At 49.3% G+C, this 17,541-nt stretch overlaps 1 protein-coding gene across 2 annotated transcripts in view; it reads left to right on the top strand.

Annotated features, from left to right (window-relative positions):
- The first annotated feature begins 15,759 nt into the window (after positions 1-15,759).
- The window catches only part of Syne3 (spectrin repeat containing nuclear envelope family member 3), an 83,569-nt gene continuing 81,787 nt past the window's right edge, over positions 15,760-17,541 (top strand). Inside the window, exon 1 of one of the 2 annotated variants that reach the window (XM_036206609.1) lies at positions 15,760-15,800. The gene's annotated coding sequence lies outside the window, so the exon portion shown is untranslated. Of the gene's footprint in view, positions 15,801-15,909; positions 16,003-17,541 lie in introns of those variants that run through there. The other variant, XM_036206607.1, reaches the window with a different exon arrangement.

Here is a 17,541-nt window from a genome sequence, read left to right as displayed (position 1 = left end):
CCCAGCACTCCCATCCACCCATGCCTCTGTCCTCACACTATCCAGCTGCAGCCCTGAGATAATTCGTACTCGTGCTAGGCCATCTAGGGAAGCCAATAAGATCCTGTGGTCATCCAGTGCTCCACCACACCCTGCCTTGGAACTGACCTGATCCTCCTGCCTCAATGCTGGCATTAAAGGTGTGCATTACTACTCATGGCTCTTAAAAAATTCTTCTCAAGAAATTGTTGCTTGTGGGGAAAAAGAAAAATCTTTCAGAGTCTCTTGTTTTGTTTTGTCTGGGAGGCGGAGAGGGGAAGTGGCATTTTAGTGAGTCTCTATCTTACCCTGCAGGGCCAGCAGGGGGCACTAGTCTGTCATCCTTGCAGAAGCTGGAGCAGCGCTGATAATGGAGTCTGGGACTCAGTGAAGTGGCCCAGATCTGTGCTTCTCTCCCAGTGCAAGTCCTTACCCTATGGGGTGGCTAACTCACATGCTTTCTATTAGCGTTGCAAAGTGGTATGTGTAACAGCTGACTGACAGGTCAATGGGGGATTTGAAAAGCTGGCAGATATTCTGGGATTTTTAAAGGCTCAGTTGGTACAGTGTTTATTTAGCATACAAGAAGTTCTGAGTTCAGCCCCCAACACTGATGAAATGGGGTGTGATGGTGCATGCCTGTAATCCCAGCCATCAGCTGGCAGAGGCAGAAAGACCAGAAATTCAAGGTCATCTTGGTTATTTAATGAATTCCAGCCAAGCTGAAATATGTGAGACCCATTTCTACTTCACTCAGCCAAACCAAAACAAAAAGGAACATTCTGGAAGCATTAGGCATAAGCAAGGAGAATCATGAGTTACTGGCCTGCCTGGGCTGACTAGAGACCCTGTTTCAAAAAACTGAATGAGCAAACAAACTCCAAGGGCATGGATGTGTTCTCCCTTCACAATGCCAGAGGTTTCTAGGACAGCCCTCCTACCAGTCCATGGTCAGCACCTTGGGATACTGTCCATGGTGGGGGGGGGGGTGAGTGATATGGGCATGGAGTCCTTTTCCTGATGAACCACATACTGGGTTTGTTGAGACAACAGTAGTCTGGAAGGAAACTGCCCACCTCGTGGTGTAGTGAGCACTGCTGGCCTGTGCAGTCCAGGGTGCACAGGGGCAGGAACCAAAGAACACGAGCAGGACACTCGATGGCTGCTTGGCCTCACTTCACAGATGTGTGTGCATCTCGTTCTGTTATGTATTCACTGAGCCTTACTCACTAGCCGAGAGTTCCCAGACAGGATTTGTTGTATCCCCTGGTGCCTTCACACTAACCCTAGCCCTTAAGGTCCGCCCCACGTATAATTCTAACATTAAAGAACATGAAACACAGTCAACAATTCAGGACAGTATCTTAGCAAGTCCCAAAGTATGAAACTCATATAGTAGACCCTTTCCCAAAACCCCCAGCAGATGCCAGAGACCACAAATAGCTTTAGACCCTGTAAATATCATGTTTTTACGTAAACATACTTACCTATGATAAAGTCAACTTATAAGTCAACTGAAGTAAGAAAGCACCGTGGCCACAGTGACAGTAACAGAACAGTCATAGCAGTGTTATAATGAAAGTCCTGTGACCTTGGTTCCTCAACACTCTTCTGCCTTCTCGCAGAAAGGAAGAACTCCATAGCTTCTCTGTGGCATATCCAAGTTGCCAACATCCCCTGCACGCTGAGGCCACAAGTAGTGTGACATGAACACAAATATTGACATATACAACAGGAGACCTGATGACCAACACAGCTAAATGACTCCCGGGCAGGTAGCATATACAATGTGGATACACTGAACAAGGATGATTGACTTTCCCATCAGGACACAGTGGGATGATGGGAAAGTAGCAACATGCTGCTGAGTTTGAGCTCAATTTAAAACTCGGGGATTTACTTTTGGAGTTTTCTATTTCACACATTTGGAACTTGATTGATCGTGGGTAACTGAGACCATGGGAAACAACACTGCTTCTACGTGAAGGCTGTGACATGCTCATAGATGTCGTAGAGAAAAATAGGGCATTTGCGTTCGTGGTAAAGCACTTGCTTTGTGTGCACAAGGCCCTCAGTTCGGTTCCTAGCACCCTAGCTCCTGCCGTCATGCTACATAGGGTATTAGGAGGAAACCTACACTCTCAGGCCCCAGACACCTCACAGTCTTGTAACGCGACATGCAAGAATGTCACTAAGAATTGGCAGGAGTGGAGTTGAGGAGACATGACAAAGGACCTCAGGAGCCAGAAAAGGCCAGAGGGTGGCACTGAGGTTGTAACTCAGTAGAGCCCCCATGTAAGAGGGAGGAAAATTCCAGAAAGAGGAAACAACCAGGGTGGGGACATAGCCCTCAGAGTACTCTGAGGGAAGGCACGTACTTTTCTTTAAGAGATGCAAAAATGTGGAATGGCTGTGTGCGTGTGTGTGTGTGTGTGTGTGTGTGTGTGTGTGTGTGTGTGTGTGCGTGCGTGCGTGCGTGTGAGAGAGAGAGAGAGAGAGAGAGAGAGAGAGAGAGAGAGATGGAGAGCCTTCCTTAGGAAGGAAGACCCCAGAAAGCCTCTGTCTGCCCAGTCAGGAGAGCACCTGCTAGGACCTCTAGCATGGACTGGAGGCTGCTGACCCACAGTTGGTGTCTGTAGTAAGGTGGAACCATTCTGGTCTCAGGTGGTGTGGTGGTGCCCATGGGAGAAGAGCTGACAATCTGAAGACAGAAAGGGCACTGCTTGGTGATTGGCTGGTTGTAGGGGGTTCTGCTTAACCCTGCTGGCTCCTTACTGATTTGGGGGAACAGTTTGAGGCGGACAGACCATCACAAGAGAGACCATGGATTACTTAAGACTCCGTGGTTCTCAGCACATCTGAGGGATGTCTAAATCATCAGGCTACCACCGAAAGAGGAGATTTTTCCATGATTGCCTCTACAATAAAATAACTCTTGACTAATAACGGAGGTAGGTGTGGGCCTGGAGAGAGAAAGCCCAGACGAGAGAAGAACCCTGGGTCTGTGCAGTATCGGAGGGACGGCCACAAAGAAGATTGAAAAGGAGGAAGGAGAGAAGGACAGTGATGGAAAATGTCCACGGCACAGAGAGGCCAGGTGAGGGCTTCCTGCTTTGGGCAGTGAGGGAGTGTGGGCTGGGGGTGATTCCTGACCGCAGGTGCCAGTTGCCCTTTCAGGAGCTTGGGAAAGAGTTGGGGGGTGGGATTGCCACCTGTTTTTAAGCTGTGAGCCCCTGTGTGTGAGCCTGTGTCCTAGGCCATCTGGAGAGCTTGTGAAGTAATCAGAGGTCTCAGCATATATCACATATCAGCATATGTCACATATATCAATGACGAGCAAAAATTTGCATGACATTGAAGAAGTTGCCTCAATAGCAGAAGACAGTGGCTGGCCCTTTTGCATGGTGCTTGCAAAACCTTTGCTGCCCAGGGCCACTGGGATGGGAGGACCTTCTGTTTGCATCTCCATTGGCTTTTACAGGGCTTGTTTCTGCCTGCTGACCATGACTTTTCACCAAATCAGGAAGCACTTGCTGTTTCTCCCTGTGTACCCACTCTACCATCAAAGAGGAAAATTAGAATCAAAGGTCTTAAGTCTTGGGCAGTTGCAGTTACAAGGGCTTGCAGCAATCACTTGGAAAACATGTCTTCAGTCTGGGTCAGGTGTCAATCAGCAGCAGCAAGATTCGAAGGTTTCCTGGAACTAGGCTGTTAGAGTGACACTTGGTCTTCACTATTCAGGAAGGGTCCCAGGACATCAAGAATCATGATCAAGATGAGGTTGGAGAGATGGCCCAGTGGGTAGATTGCTAGCCATGCAAACGTGAGGACCTGAGTTCAATACTCAGCATGCACATAAAATGCTGGGCACAGCAACGTGATCCAGGATCCTAGTGCTGGGAGAGCACAGACAGAAGGTTCCCCAGAGCTTGCTGGCCAGCAGACTAGCCAACCGATCAGCTCCAGATTCAATGAGAGACCCTGCCTCCAAAAGGAAGATGGGGAGCGATTAAGGAAGACATCCAATGTTGACCTTTGGCCTTCACATGCATGTGCATGTACACATATGTGAATATACCACACACACACAGAGAGAGAGAGAGAGAGAGAGAGAGAGAGAGAGAGAGAGAGAGAGAGAAAACAATAGGTTTCCCTTTTTAAGCTCTGTTTTAATTCTTCGACAGTTTTACCCATAATGTATTTGGGCCATTGTTGAGTGGACAAATGTCTGTTCACCCCATAGGGCCCCAGTAAGGAGTCAAAGCATGATTCCACGGAGGAATACTTTGGGGAAACCAATGAGTTTTCTGGGCTTACTTAACAAGCATGGCTGAGGGGGTTCTTCATAAGACTGGGTGACCCCAAACAACCACAGCATCGTAAAGCCTCACCCCAGCATGGAGGACAACTTCCCCATAGCTGCGTATATGGAGTCTCCCCACCCCTTCAATTAACCTTCCACACTGAATGTACTCTTTGGACTCCTTATACACAACTGGCAGGGAGGTACAGGAAGGAATGGCTGGAATCTCTTCCCAGCCCCTCCTCTTTCTAGCAGGGAACAACAACAGCCCCAGCCCCACCCCTCCCCACACCCCCGCCCCACACACAACACACACATCTCCCAGAGACTCTTACAGCAGTCACAGCTACTCTGATGATGATGGTGAAGGGCCTGGAGGACAGCGTTTTACAAGTCACTTTCAGCCCTCACGTGGACCTATCTGACATTTGTAAGCCTTGCCACTGGATCTGAGGTAGCCCAGGCCCCAAATGCAGGCCTCCCCAAAAGGCAGAGTACCTGTCTGTCTGTGGACACATCGAAGTGGCACAAATGTCTGCCTGAGCTCTGCTGCCCGGGCTTGGATGCCAAGGCCACGCCTCTGGAAGTCAGCCAGGGCTGGGCTCTGGGCCTCCCTCCGTTTCCTGGACACCCCGCCTATCGTACAGCTTCTAACATGATCACTGGTTCAGAAAACAGAGCGAACACTCCAGCGACTTTGAAAACTCTGTCCCCAGGGAGCAGACGCCAAAAGCCTCCTTTTCCCACCTAATGGAGCCATTTTCTCACAGGCAGCCTCTCCTGAGTTGGTTTCTGTGTCAGGGTTCTGAGCCAGGATTCAGTTGATTATTTCAGGACACATTCGGGCAGATCTTCACATTCATGGCACGTTTTTTACCATCATATTCTGCATGATCCTCCTGACAGCTGTCACTGGTAAGACAGCAAGAACTGGTGGCCCCTTTCATGGGTGTGGGGGGCCTGGGAGATAAGACATCTGACTCTGCTCAGATGCTGGGGTGTCAGGCCCAGAGAGGAACCCAGTCAGGAGACTTTGATCCTGGGAGGTTTTTTGCTCTGCCAATCACCCCAGGGCTGGAAACACTGATATTATGAAGGCCGCATGTGGATTTCAAAAGAAAAAGCAACAAGCCGACAGGCCAGGTTGGCAGTATGCTGCTGTTTAAATATGAAAGACGAGGCTCGGAGGGTGGGCGACCTTCAGTGCAGTGAACACATATTGCGTGTTTAGTCACCAAGGAGAAAGCAGAGCAGGGACGTGACTTTCCTGGTACGCAGCAATTCCGAGAAAACAAAACCACATTCATTATGTGCAGCGGGCTCAGAGGCCCCGCGTGCTCCGTGCCATCAGCCCGAAGCTCTGTTTTCCTGCTGCACAGGCAGATAATTCAACACGACCCCAGGATCTGGCTTGCACATGCGCAGATGAAGTAGTGCGCCCGGCCGGCGCTCCCTGGCAGCAAGCAGATCCATCAAGTGACTTCTCTGTGTTATCAAAGCGAGCGCTGTTTCTTCGCAGCGGTTTTTATATTACGGATAACCTTGACCCAGAACAAACTTTTAACATTTTGGACTAAACAGAGCGCGGTGCGGAATATAACTTAAGAAACAGATTGGAATTTACTCATGACCCAGAATTTGAGTGACCAGGAGGTTGGTGAGATGGCTCAGCCGGCAAAGGTGCTTGCCACACAAGCCTGGTGACCTGAGTTCAGTCCCTAGAACCCACATAAAGAGGTTACAGCTGAACCCATAAAGTTCCTCTGTCACCCCTGCACGACCCTGCCCTGTACACACGGCATGCCTAGAGACGCTAATTAAAAACAAACAAACAACAAACAAACAAACAAAAATCAACTTTAGGGCTGGAGAGATGCCTCTACAGTTAACACTTGTTGCTCTTGCAGAAGACCTGGGTTTGTTTTTCAGCATTCACATGGCAGCTTACAACCCTCTGTTATAGTTCCAAGGGATCCAACACTCTCTCCTGACCTCTGTGAGCACCAGGCTCACAAGTGATGTAGACATGCATGCAGACAGAACACATAAAAACAAACAAACAAACAAACAAACAAAAATTTTCTTTAAAGAATTAGAGTGAGGGGCTGGAGAAATGGCTCAGAGGTTAAGAGCAGTGGCTGCTCTTCCAGAGGTCCTGAGTTCAATTCCCAGCAACCACATGGTGGCTCACAACCATCTGTAATGAGATCTGGCTCCCTCTTCTGGCCTGCAGGCAGACATGCAGACAGAACACTGTAAACATTAATAAAAATAAAATTTTAAAAAATAATAAAGAATTAGAGTGATTAAGAGTATGGATTGTGAGGGGCTGGGAAGATGGCTCAGTGGGTACAGTGCTTGCTGCACAAGCGTGAGGAACTGAGTTCAAATCCCCAGCAACTGTGTAAAAAATGCCGGTCATGGGCTGGAGAGATGGCTCAGAGGTTAAGAGCACTGACTGTTCTTCCAGAGGTCCTGAGTTCAATTCCCAGCACCCACATGGTGGCTCACAACCATCTGTAATGAGATCTGGCGCCCCTCTTCTGTGTACATAACAAATAAATAAGTCTTTTTAAAAAAATGCCAGTCATGACTGTGCACCTGTAGCCCCACGCCGGGAAGCAGAGACAGGCAGATTCTGAGGCTTGCTGGCCAGTTACTCTAGCAGAAATGGAAAGTTCCAGATCCAGTGAATAGACCTTGTTGCATTGAAATAAAATAAGGTGAGAAAATGATAAGGAAGAATATGTCATTCTGACCTCCACTTACACACACACACACACACACACACACACACACACACACACACACACACGGTGGGGGCACTGGGGTAGAATTGCCTGCAATTCTATTTCTGATGAGGCACTTGATAGCTGGGTGATGATGGGCAAGGGGTCATTTTCTCCCTCATTTGTAAAGTGAGATGTCATTCAAGGCTACCAAGAAGAAGAGAGATACAAGCAAAGGATTGGAGTATTGCTTGCCTCTTGGTAAGCCCTTAATAAATGCAAAACACCTTTCGTAGCCTGCATCGTTTAAGATTAATGCAGAACCTTCAATCTCCAGAGGGCCTTGCCTCAGACACTCAGGCCTTCTCCTGCTTCTTCTGTCTCTAGGTTCCTCCAGGAGCCCATGATGTAGCACCGCCTGGCATTTGCTGCTAGTCACTGTCCCATGTGCCCTGGTGTTGCTACCCCCACACACTCTGAAGGAACAAGTAATTTGCTTTTATTGGATTACCACAACTCAGAGCTTGGTCCAGATATCCCCCCCCCCCCCCCCCCCGCACCGAGTTCATGCACTGGAGGAATAAATAATTAGGAAGAACAGAGTGGGTGGGGTTGCCTATGGGGCAAACAACCGAAGATGTGAAGGGGCATGTGCGGAATACTCAAGGCAGCTTCACAAGAGAGCACTGAGCCAGAAGCAACCACTGTTCTTCCACAGGGAGATGATTAAACCAGCATACCATGGACCAGGACTCAGCAAGAGGGATATGTACTCTGCTTAAAACAAAGAGTGGAAAAAGCCAACCCTAAAAGGTTACATTCTGTATGTATCTGAGACATAGTTTCATTATGTAGCCCAGGCTGGCCTTGAGCTCCAAACCCTCTCTTGGGATGCTGAAGTTGCAGGCTTACACACCACTGTACCCAGAGGATCTGAGGGATAGAAAACTATCTTAAATGACCATCATACAAACAGGCTACAGAAATAAGAGGGTTGATGGTTCTGGCATTTAAAAGGAGCAGATCAGACAGGCTGGCAGCTTGCAGGACTGAATGCTTTGTCTTGATGGTTCCTGTGTCAGGGCCCTCCCTGAGACACTCTTTGTTCTGCAAGATGCAGGCAGCAGCTGTGAAATTCGTGTAACTACTTGTAAATGCACAATTATCTCAAAGTAAAGCACACAGTTAAACACCTTTAAGGTAAGCCCATGGAAACAGAGAGCATAGCTCTGACTGCCCTCCAGGAGATACACAGGAAGCTTTTTCCAGAAGGCCTTCAGTTTTCAGAATTAAAGTTTATCAACCATATGCTAGCATTTTTTATTTACTTGGAATTTAGCAGTAACAATGTCTAGTCACAGAGAATTGTGCTTTCGTCTACCACAGTGGTTCTCACACTTCCTAATGCTGCGTCCCTTTAATACAGTTCCTCACCGGGCAGTGGTGGTGCACGCCTTTAATCCCAGCACTCGGGAGGCAGAGCCAGGCGGATCTCTGTGAGTTTGAGGCCAGCCTGGGCTACCAAGTGAGTTCCAGGAAAGGCGCAAAGCTACACAGAGAAACCCTGTCTCGGATGAAAAAAAAAATATATAGTTCCTCATGTTGTGGTGACCCCTTCCCCAACCATAAAATTGTTTCCATTGCTACTTCATAAATGTGATTTTGCTACTGTTGTGAATCATAAGGTGGATATTTGAAATGTGACCCACATGTTGAGAACCGCTGGTCTAACAGGATCAAGATCCTCACCTTTTAAAATTTAATTTTATATGTACAGATGTTCCCTATGTGTGTATGTCTGTATACCCCGTGCATGCCTGGTGCCCAGAGAGGCCAAAAGAGAACATCAGATCCCCTGGAATTGGAGTTAAATGTGGTTATGAGCCACCATGTGGGTGGTAAGAATAGAACCCAGACACTCTGGAAAAGCAGCCAGTGCTCTTTGTGTAGCTTTGGCTGTGGTGACATTTTGTATATGCTCTAACAAATAAAGCTTGCCTGATGGTCAGAGGCCAGGCAGTAGTGGCACACACCTTTAATCCCAGCACTCGGAATTTCATGCCTTTGCTCCCAGTACTTGGGAGGCACACACGCCTTTAATCCCAGCACTAGGGAAGTTGAGACAGGAAGTGATATGGCTGGGTGGAGAAAGGAATATAAGGTGGGAGGAGAAGAGAGCTCAGTCTCTTTCAGGCTGAGGACTGGGTAAAGGTATGAACTATCTAGTGGCTGGCTGCTCTGCATCTCTGATCGTTCAGCATTTACCCTGATATCTGGCTCCTGGTTTTTATTAAGACTAATTAGGATTCATGCTACATTTGGATATCCTGAATCTCACTCTGTAGACCAGGCTGGTCTCGAATTCACAGAGATCTGCCTGCCACTGCCTCCTGAGTGCTGGGATTAAAGGCGTACACCCTCGGGCTGTAGCCAGTGCTCTTAATTACTGAGCCATCTCTCCAGCTCCAAGAATCTCACAACTATTAAATTGATTTTTTAAAATAATTCATTTTTACTTTACGTGCATTAGTGTTTTTCCTGCATTTATGCCTGTGTGAAGGTGTCAGATCCCCTGGAACTGGAGTTACAGACAGCTGTGAGCTGCCATGCGGGTGTTGGGAATTGAACCCAGGTCCCCTGGAAGAACAGCCAGTGCTCTTAACAGATGAGCCAGCTCTCTGGCCCCTCTCACAATTATTTAAGTTGTAGAAATAAGCTAGAGATGGTCTTTTCCACTTTCCTTATGTCATGGACTGGAAAACTCTGTGTTGGGATAATCTTTTTGTACATTGTGTGAAGAAGTGTTTCTGTCCTTCCTCACCTGCCTAAAGCACCTTCTGACTGGTTTCATAAAGAGATGAATGGCCAACAGTTAGGCAGGAGAGAATAGGTGGGACTTCCGGGAGAGCTAGGAACTCTGGGAAAGATTAAGAGGGACAGGAGATTCTCCAGCAGAGGAAGATGGGCACAGGGTATTTAGAAGAGGTAATGAGCCACGTAGCACGACATAGATTAATGTAAATGGGTTAATTTTCATTTTAAGAGCTAGTTGGGAATAAGCCTAAGCTAAGGCCAAACTTTCATAATTAATAAAAAGTCTCTGTGTCATTATTCAAGGGCTATTGATACAGAGAAAGACCAGATATACTGAAGTGACCAGCAAGAGGGTGGAGGCAGGAGTTGGGGTGGAGTATAATATATATATAGAAGTGTTACAATGAAACCTATTCTTTGTTTACTAGCTAAACATTTTATTTTATTTTATTTTATTTTGAGACAGGCGGGCTTCAAGATCACTATGTAGCCAAGGATGATCTTGAATTTCTCATCCTGCTGCTTCCAAATTCTAAGTACCGGAACACAGGCATGCGCCACTATGCCTGTTTTTTCCGGCGCTGGGCATCTAATCCAGGGCATCACAGATGCTAGGCAAGTGCTCTGCCAACTGAGCTACATCCTAAAAATAATTAATTTTAAAAAATTGTCCTGGTTTGCTTCTGTTGCCGTGATAAACACCAGGACCAAAAGTAACTTGGGGAGGGAAGGGTTGACTTGGCTGACACTTCCAGGTCAGGGTCTGTCACTGAGAGATCTCAGAACAGGAACAGAGGCAGGGACCACAGAGGCAGGGACCACGGAGGCAGGGACCACAGAGGCAGGGACCACAGAAGCAGGGACCACAGAGGCAGGGACCACGGAGGAGCACTGCTTACTGCCTTGTTCTCATTGGCTCCTGCTCAGCCCGCTTTCATAATGCAACCCAGGGCCACCTGCAGGGAATGGCACCTCCCACGGGGCTGCCATCAAGAAGAGGACCACAGACCAATCGGATGGAGGCAATCTCTTAATTGAGATTCCCTTAGATTATTCTGGGGTGTGTCAAGTTGATGGCCGAAGGCAACTAGGAGGAAAAAAATATCTTTTGAAGTTGCCCAGAATAGTGGTAATCCCACCACTTGGGAGACTGAAGCAGGTGGACTGCCGCAAATTCCAGACTAGCTTGAGCTGCATAGGAGGTACCAGGATAGCCACCAACCAGCTAACTGACCAACCAGACAAACAAACCTAAAATATTTTTAAGAGACCGAAGGTCCAAAGTGACGTGGCCAGATTCCAGTCACTCTAGAATCCAGCCCTGCAAAACCTCATACTGTGTGCTCACTTTTTAAAATCAAGGCAAGGGCTGGGGACATGGTTCAGTTAGCAGAGTGCTTGCATAGCACTTGGAGGCCCTAGGCTTGATCCCCAGCACCACAGAATATGCACAAAACCATAGACTAAAGAACAAACCCAAACAAAAACCACACAAAAGCAAAGCAGGGCAAGTGAGTATACCTAGAAAAACACTGCTACTCTCGTCTCATGGAGTTCTGGGCTCAGAGGTAGCTGAGAGGCAGCTGCCCACAGGGAAGCCAATTTTACCCAAAGAGTTGAACCTACCAGGGAAGTGGGCTCTATCAGGACCCCAGTGGGGCAAAATGAAGTAAGATTTGGAAAACTGGAAGACAGAAACAAAGGTTTTTTTTTTTTTTTTTTTTTTTTAATCGCAGCTGGGCAGTGGTGGCACACACCTTTGATCCTAGCACTCTGGATGCAGAGGCAGGCAGATGTGAATTTGAAGTCAGCTGGGTCTACATAGTGATTTCCAAGACAACCAGGGCTACAGACAGAGAGACCCTGTCTTGAAAAACAAAACACAAAAACAAACAAACAAAACAACACCACAAAATCGGTGAGTAGAGTAGGGGTGAGAACCGGCTCTTCCATGCTAAGAGATGGACTTCTCTGCCAGTGTACCCCAGAAATGGACACCCAAGTGAGAGCTTTTCATCTGTGTCTAGCCAGCAGCCATTGCATAATCCATCACTGAGAGAAAAGCCAGACAAGAGACAAGAGAGAGGACCATACATTTGCAGAACAGCACAGATACTCTTGGGACTTCTGGACAGGGCACCTCTTTCCTCCCCTCTTGCCTCTATTTACCCATTCATCCAAAGGGGCTGTGTAAACTAGCAAAGTCATCCCTGCTTTCCCCTTTAATCTTTCTGTGGAGGCTGAGCACATAAATAGGAAATAACACCTACAGAATGTAGGCGTGGCCAAGGAGGCTGGCCCAGCAGCTGCCAGTGTGTAGCGGACCTGAGAACTCCCTGGGTTCATTAAGTGGGTTCCAGCTTCCCCGAGAGTGTTGGTGGAGACTCACCACAGAGGAAGGGGTGGGAACGATGGCAACTTCACTTTTTGGGAGACATTTTTGCCTTGCACAAACAGCCCTACAGCGAGTGAGTCAGAATTTCCAAAAGGCATAATTTCAGTGTTCTTCTTGTGGTTGCCTCTCCAGGCTGCCTCTGAAAGGGAGGTCTTGGGCGGGGTTTCCTGTGCTCAATTCCAGAGATGACAGAGGGGCTCTCCCCCAGCCGGTTGCCAGAATTTTCTTTCCGGATATCTTTTTTTTTTTTTTTTTTTTATAACTTCGTAGCATTAGTTAACGCCTTCCCAGCTGCGAATTCTCTCCACACTTGCACAGCGTCCTCAGGGTGTCTTCCATCTATGTGGATGTTTCAGAGTGGGAAAGGATTGCTGAAGAAAACAAGGCCTTAGACTAGTGAGATGGCTCTGTGGTAAAGGTGGTGGAAGGCGCTTTCTGCCAAGGGTGAGTTCGATCCTCGGGATTGGCATGGTAAAACAAACGTACCGATTTCCACAAGTTTTCCTCTGATCTCCATGTGCTCACTGTGGCACTGGACCCTTCCTTCGGTTAAATAAATATAACTTAAAAACTATTTTTATTTTATTTTTACTGGAGCTGTGGACAGAACCCAGGACCTTACGCATGCTAGGCAATGTTCGACCACTGAGCTAAGTTCCCAGCCCTAAAAATATTAAAAAAAAAAAAAAAAAAAAAAAAAGCTGTGGTGTAGAAGTAACCCAGCAGGTTCCACCCAGAACCACAATACCAATGCATAGTGGAGTCCTGGTTTTGATGGATGTACACAGCAGCCTCATGAAAAGTACCAAGTCCTGTGAAGACAAAGATAACACGAGCAGCCAACCTATCAGTGTGTTTGCAATGGTTTGTGTGTGCTTGTTGTGTGTGTTGGCACATAGAGGCCAGAGGTCACCATCTATTGAGTGCTCTCTCCTTATTGCACTCCACCGTATGTTTTTGAGGCACAGTCTCTCATTGAACCTAGAGCTTGTTTCAGCTAGGCTGGTTGGACAGAGAGCTCCTGCAGTCCACCTCCTCCTGTGCCCGCCTTAACAGATGTGTGCCAACACATTGGGCTTTTAGGTGAGTGTTGGTGATGAGCACTCAGGCTTCACGCTTGCACACAGGTACTTACTCACCGAGCAATCTCCCCAGCACTTTTAATATTTGATGGCGTTCTGCAGTTCTTATTTTATCATTTTTATGCGTTTCACCTGTGCAATGCCACTGCTACCTCCTCCACTCTCCCCCAACCCCAGTATTCTAAGGGGTTACCTGGCTCACTCAGCTAACAAACAATAGAAAGGCAAGGCTTGGCGCTTGAGTTTCTGCTGCTCTGAAAGTCTTAGCCATGCTACCCTACAGACAGTTCCCCTCTGTGAACCCCTCCCCACATTCCCAGAGATTAGCATATGGTTGGCCTCTGGAGGTGTGTGATGAAAGGCTCGAATAATCATATGCCAGAGACCCTAGCCATCGTATCACACTCAGAACCATAGTGAACAGCTCCTGCCAAGTGGCCCTCAGGACACCAGGCATAAAACTGTACAAGTGTCTGAATTAGACCTTTTTAACAGAAGAGGAAACCAAGGAAGAGTATAACCAGCTGAGGGTTGTCAATTGGGGTGATTTGGCACCATAGTCTCCCTGCAAGACAAGGTTTCCCTGTGTAGCCCTGGATGTCCTGGAATTCACTCTGTAGACCAGGCTGACCTCAAACTCAGAGATCCTCCTGCCTCTGCCTCCGGAGTGCTGGGATTAAAGGTGTGCAGCTCATAACTGGTAACCAGGCCAGCTTTCACTGCAGATCTGGGACTCCAGCAGGCCAATGGCTCCTGTATTCACAACAGTGGCAGAGCCAGCTCTACCCCAGTACAAAGCACCTGACCTCTCGGGTGCTTTGCTATCCCTTTCAGATGAAGCTAATTACACTTCTCCTAACTCCGGGGGATCTTTGTAAGGATTTAACAAGGGGATGCTTGTTGAAAGCATTCTGAAAAGCAAAAGCCTTATCCAAAGGTGAGAATTATAGTAACTGTTAGTCACCTCCTGCCTGGCTGCTGTAAAACTCCCCCCACCCAGGGGGCATGCAGCAGCACCTTGATGGACCAGAGGTGCTAGACCAGGGAAGCCCTTTGTGTGGATCTTCTCAGAGTAATTATGACTTAATGAATGGGCTCCCACCAAGGAGTGGCTGAGCCTCTGGCACTCTAGCTTCAAACTGGGTCCACCCCCAGTGTTAATCCCCAGGAGTTAGGAGCTTTACCTACTAACTCCTGCCTCTTCCTCAATCCAGAACAGAACACACACACACACACACACACACACACACACACACACACACATTCACACTCTTTCATTCTCTCACACAAGCTCTCTCATGCACACTCTCATGCACACTCTCACACAAACACACTTTCACACACTCTTCACACACACACACACACACACACACACACACTTCATTACTCTCTGGTCCTGTTTGACTTTAATCTCTTAGGACAGTGGCTTTTACACTGACTTATTCTGCCAGCTCTGCTACGTAACCAAGCAGGGGGACACTGTGAGCAGCCTTGGCTCTGTACTGGAGACTCTCGCCATCTATTAAGTGGACTGGTCACGCCTGTTCCATAAAGACAGTGAGGCTCACGTGGTACTAGTTTTTCAAGCTGTGGTCTCCTTGGCAGCAGGCTCTCCCTTCAGAAGAGAGAGTCAATCAGGAGGATCTGTTACTGCCTGGAAGAGATAACCCTGGAGTCCTAGGGTGTTTTGTTTTGTCTTTTTTTTTTTTTTTTTTTTTCCCCCCAGACAGGGTTTCTCTGTGTAGGTTTGCACCTTTCCTGGAACTCGATTTGTAGACCAGGCTGGCCTCGAACTCACAGAGATCCCTAGTGCTGGGATTAAAGGCGTGCGCCACCACTGCCTAGCTTTTTTTTTAAATGAGGTTGAACAAAGTCTGAGAGAAAGAGGAAATGGGGTGGTTAGGTGCAAATTCTAGGAACCTGGCAGGTGGCGGAGACTGGCTTTAGGCAGTTGCTAGTGCAAAGGCCCAGAGGCAGAGAAGATTACACTTTATTTTCAGAAGCAAGGTTGAGGGGGTGGAGTCTGAAACAGGGATTGGCCAGTGGGGTGGGAGGGTGCTGAGTTGGGGTTGGGACAGCAAAGAGAGGAGTTGGACATTCTTGGGTCTTGGGTTTAGTGGGAGGTTCGCTGTATGGGTGGCTAGTGGGCTGGGGAGTGGGAAGGGATGGGTAGAATACCTTCTATTAGATGACTGACGGATGTCATTTAATTCTTGTATTTGGTGACCTTGCCTGTGTCCCCTGCTCTGCTCTGTGAGGGCAACATCTGCCATCCTTTGATCACCTCCCCAAGTCTAGACAGGCAGGAGAATTTCTTCCCCAGGCTCTCCTTCGCTTGGATGGCCCCCTCGATTTTCTGGAATGGGCTGGCACAGGTGAAGACTCGGATCCGATCCATAGACCCGCTAGACTGGCATGGACACAGTATTCCCGCCCTCTCGCGCCTTAGTTTTGGGACGGTGAGATTCATCCTCCCCCTTGGTTCCCCATCTGCAGTGTGGCGGGGCTCCGGGCGGGTCCCTAAGGGGGCGGGGCGGTCGCGGTGTCCCCCGCCCCGCCCTGGCCCGGCCCCGCCCCGCCCCGGAGCCGCCCGGGACGTAGGGCGCAGGAGGGACTCGGCCCAGCTGCCCTTGGCGCCGCGCTCCGTACGCTCCGGGCAGGGTGAGTGCGGGCAGGGAGGCGGGAGGCCGTGCGGGGCTGGTGAGGGTCGCGTCCGGGTCCCCAGCGCACCCCTGTCCTGACGCGTCCCGGGAGATCGGCGCCACGGGAAGTCTGGGGGACCCGGGGAGGAGCGCGGGGGCGGCGGCCAGCGTGACAGCTGAGGGCGGGCGGGGCTTTGGTTCAAATGCAACCGCTTCACCCGCTGCGAAATCCAGGCACCCTAGAAGCTCAGCCGCAAGACGCCGCAGTGCCTGGGGCAGCGCGTCCCCGGGGCCAGGTGTCTTTCTTGGTCTCCCCTCTTCGCCTCTAGAGGCCGGAGAACTTGCTAATACGCTCACATGTTCCCAAGGGCCCGGAATGTCCCATTCTGGGGACCACGAGCTCAACAAGCAGAGTCTGAGAGCGCGCAGTGAGGAAGGAAAGTCCCACCCGGTGCGCGCTTCGTTTCCTTCAGTCACCTACCTCTCTGTGCATCCTTGGGCGAGTGGCACAGTCTCGCCGATCCCCATCCTACCTTTCAAAGGGGAACTGGATGTTGGCTTCACTTCAGGTCAGATCTGCAGCCCGTTCCCAGGCCTTGTGTCTCACACAGCCTGGCTGGCCCCTGCTTCAGAACATTTCCAAGGGTGTTAACATTTAATCTATGGCTCTGGGGCTCTTTCCTTGTGTCTTGGAGACCGGCTTCATCTCTCTAGGGATGGCTTCTTTCTACAATGGATAGCCAAGGTGTGTTTGTGGGGTGACTTTAGTGCCAAGTGGGGATAGACCTCATACATCATGGGTGGGAAAAAGCGACTGGTCTTCTCGTCGGGGAACTGTGTGTCACATTGGCCCTGCAGTTTAACTTTCATCTACCCAGAAAAGAAGAAACAAATTGAGAGAGGGGGGCGTGGCTTGCTCAAGGCGGCACAGCCAGGATCCGTGTTGCACAGGAACTTGGCTCTATGAAAGCCTTAGCTTTGCCTCTTGCTGAGTGAGTGAGGGGAAGAGGAGGGAGAGCCAACAGCTCACAGGGGTCAGGAGCTGGGAGGTAGGAAGGTGCATCTGTGCCAGTGGGCTGTTTTGCTGGCTTTCCTATGAACTGTGCCGCTAGAGGGACACTCCCAACACTCGTGGGCTCCCCCATTCCTCCTGGCCTGCTGATAGTTACAGCTGAGCCAAGCTGCTCCCCAGGAGCCAGAGAGGCCCCTCTGGGGGTGGCGGTGTAGGAATGTACCAGGAGGCCTTATTTCTGGAGTCACTGAGGGAGGGATGGGGTGAGAATCCATGATCCTTTGTCCCCTCAGTCCTGAAAAGACCTCAGGGTGTGGCAGAGCTGTTCTGTCTCCATGGGAACAACTGTCCACCCTCCATTCGGGGGCTTTGCATGGACCCAGCCCTGCCTGGGCAGCCCCTTTGCCTAGTGATACAGAGACTTGGGGTTGCTGGGGGATCCTGGTGTGGCCACTCTGGAAGGCATGACTTGGCAAGGGAAGCGTTGCCTCCAAAGGCCCCTGGAATCTGTAAGCCCAGAGACCTCTGGCCTCTTGTATCCTCTTG

The sequence above is a fragment of the Onychomys torridus genome, chromosome 14 (assembly GCF_903995425.1).
Source record: "Onychomys torridus chromosome 14, mOncTor1.1, whole genome shotgun sequence".
NCBI classification, from domain to species: Eukaryota; Metazoa; Chordata; class Mammalia; order Rodentia; family Cricetidae; genus Onychomys; species Onychomys torridus.
Note: the sequence above shows the minus strand (reverse complement) of the source record. Positions and strands in the feature narration are given on the sequence as shown.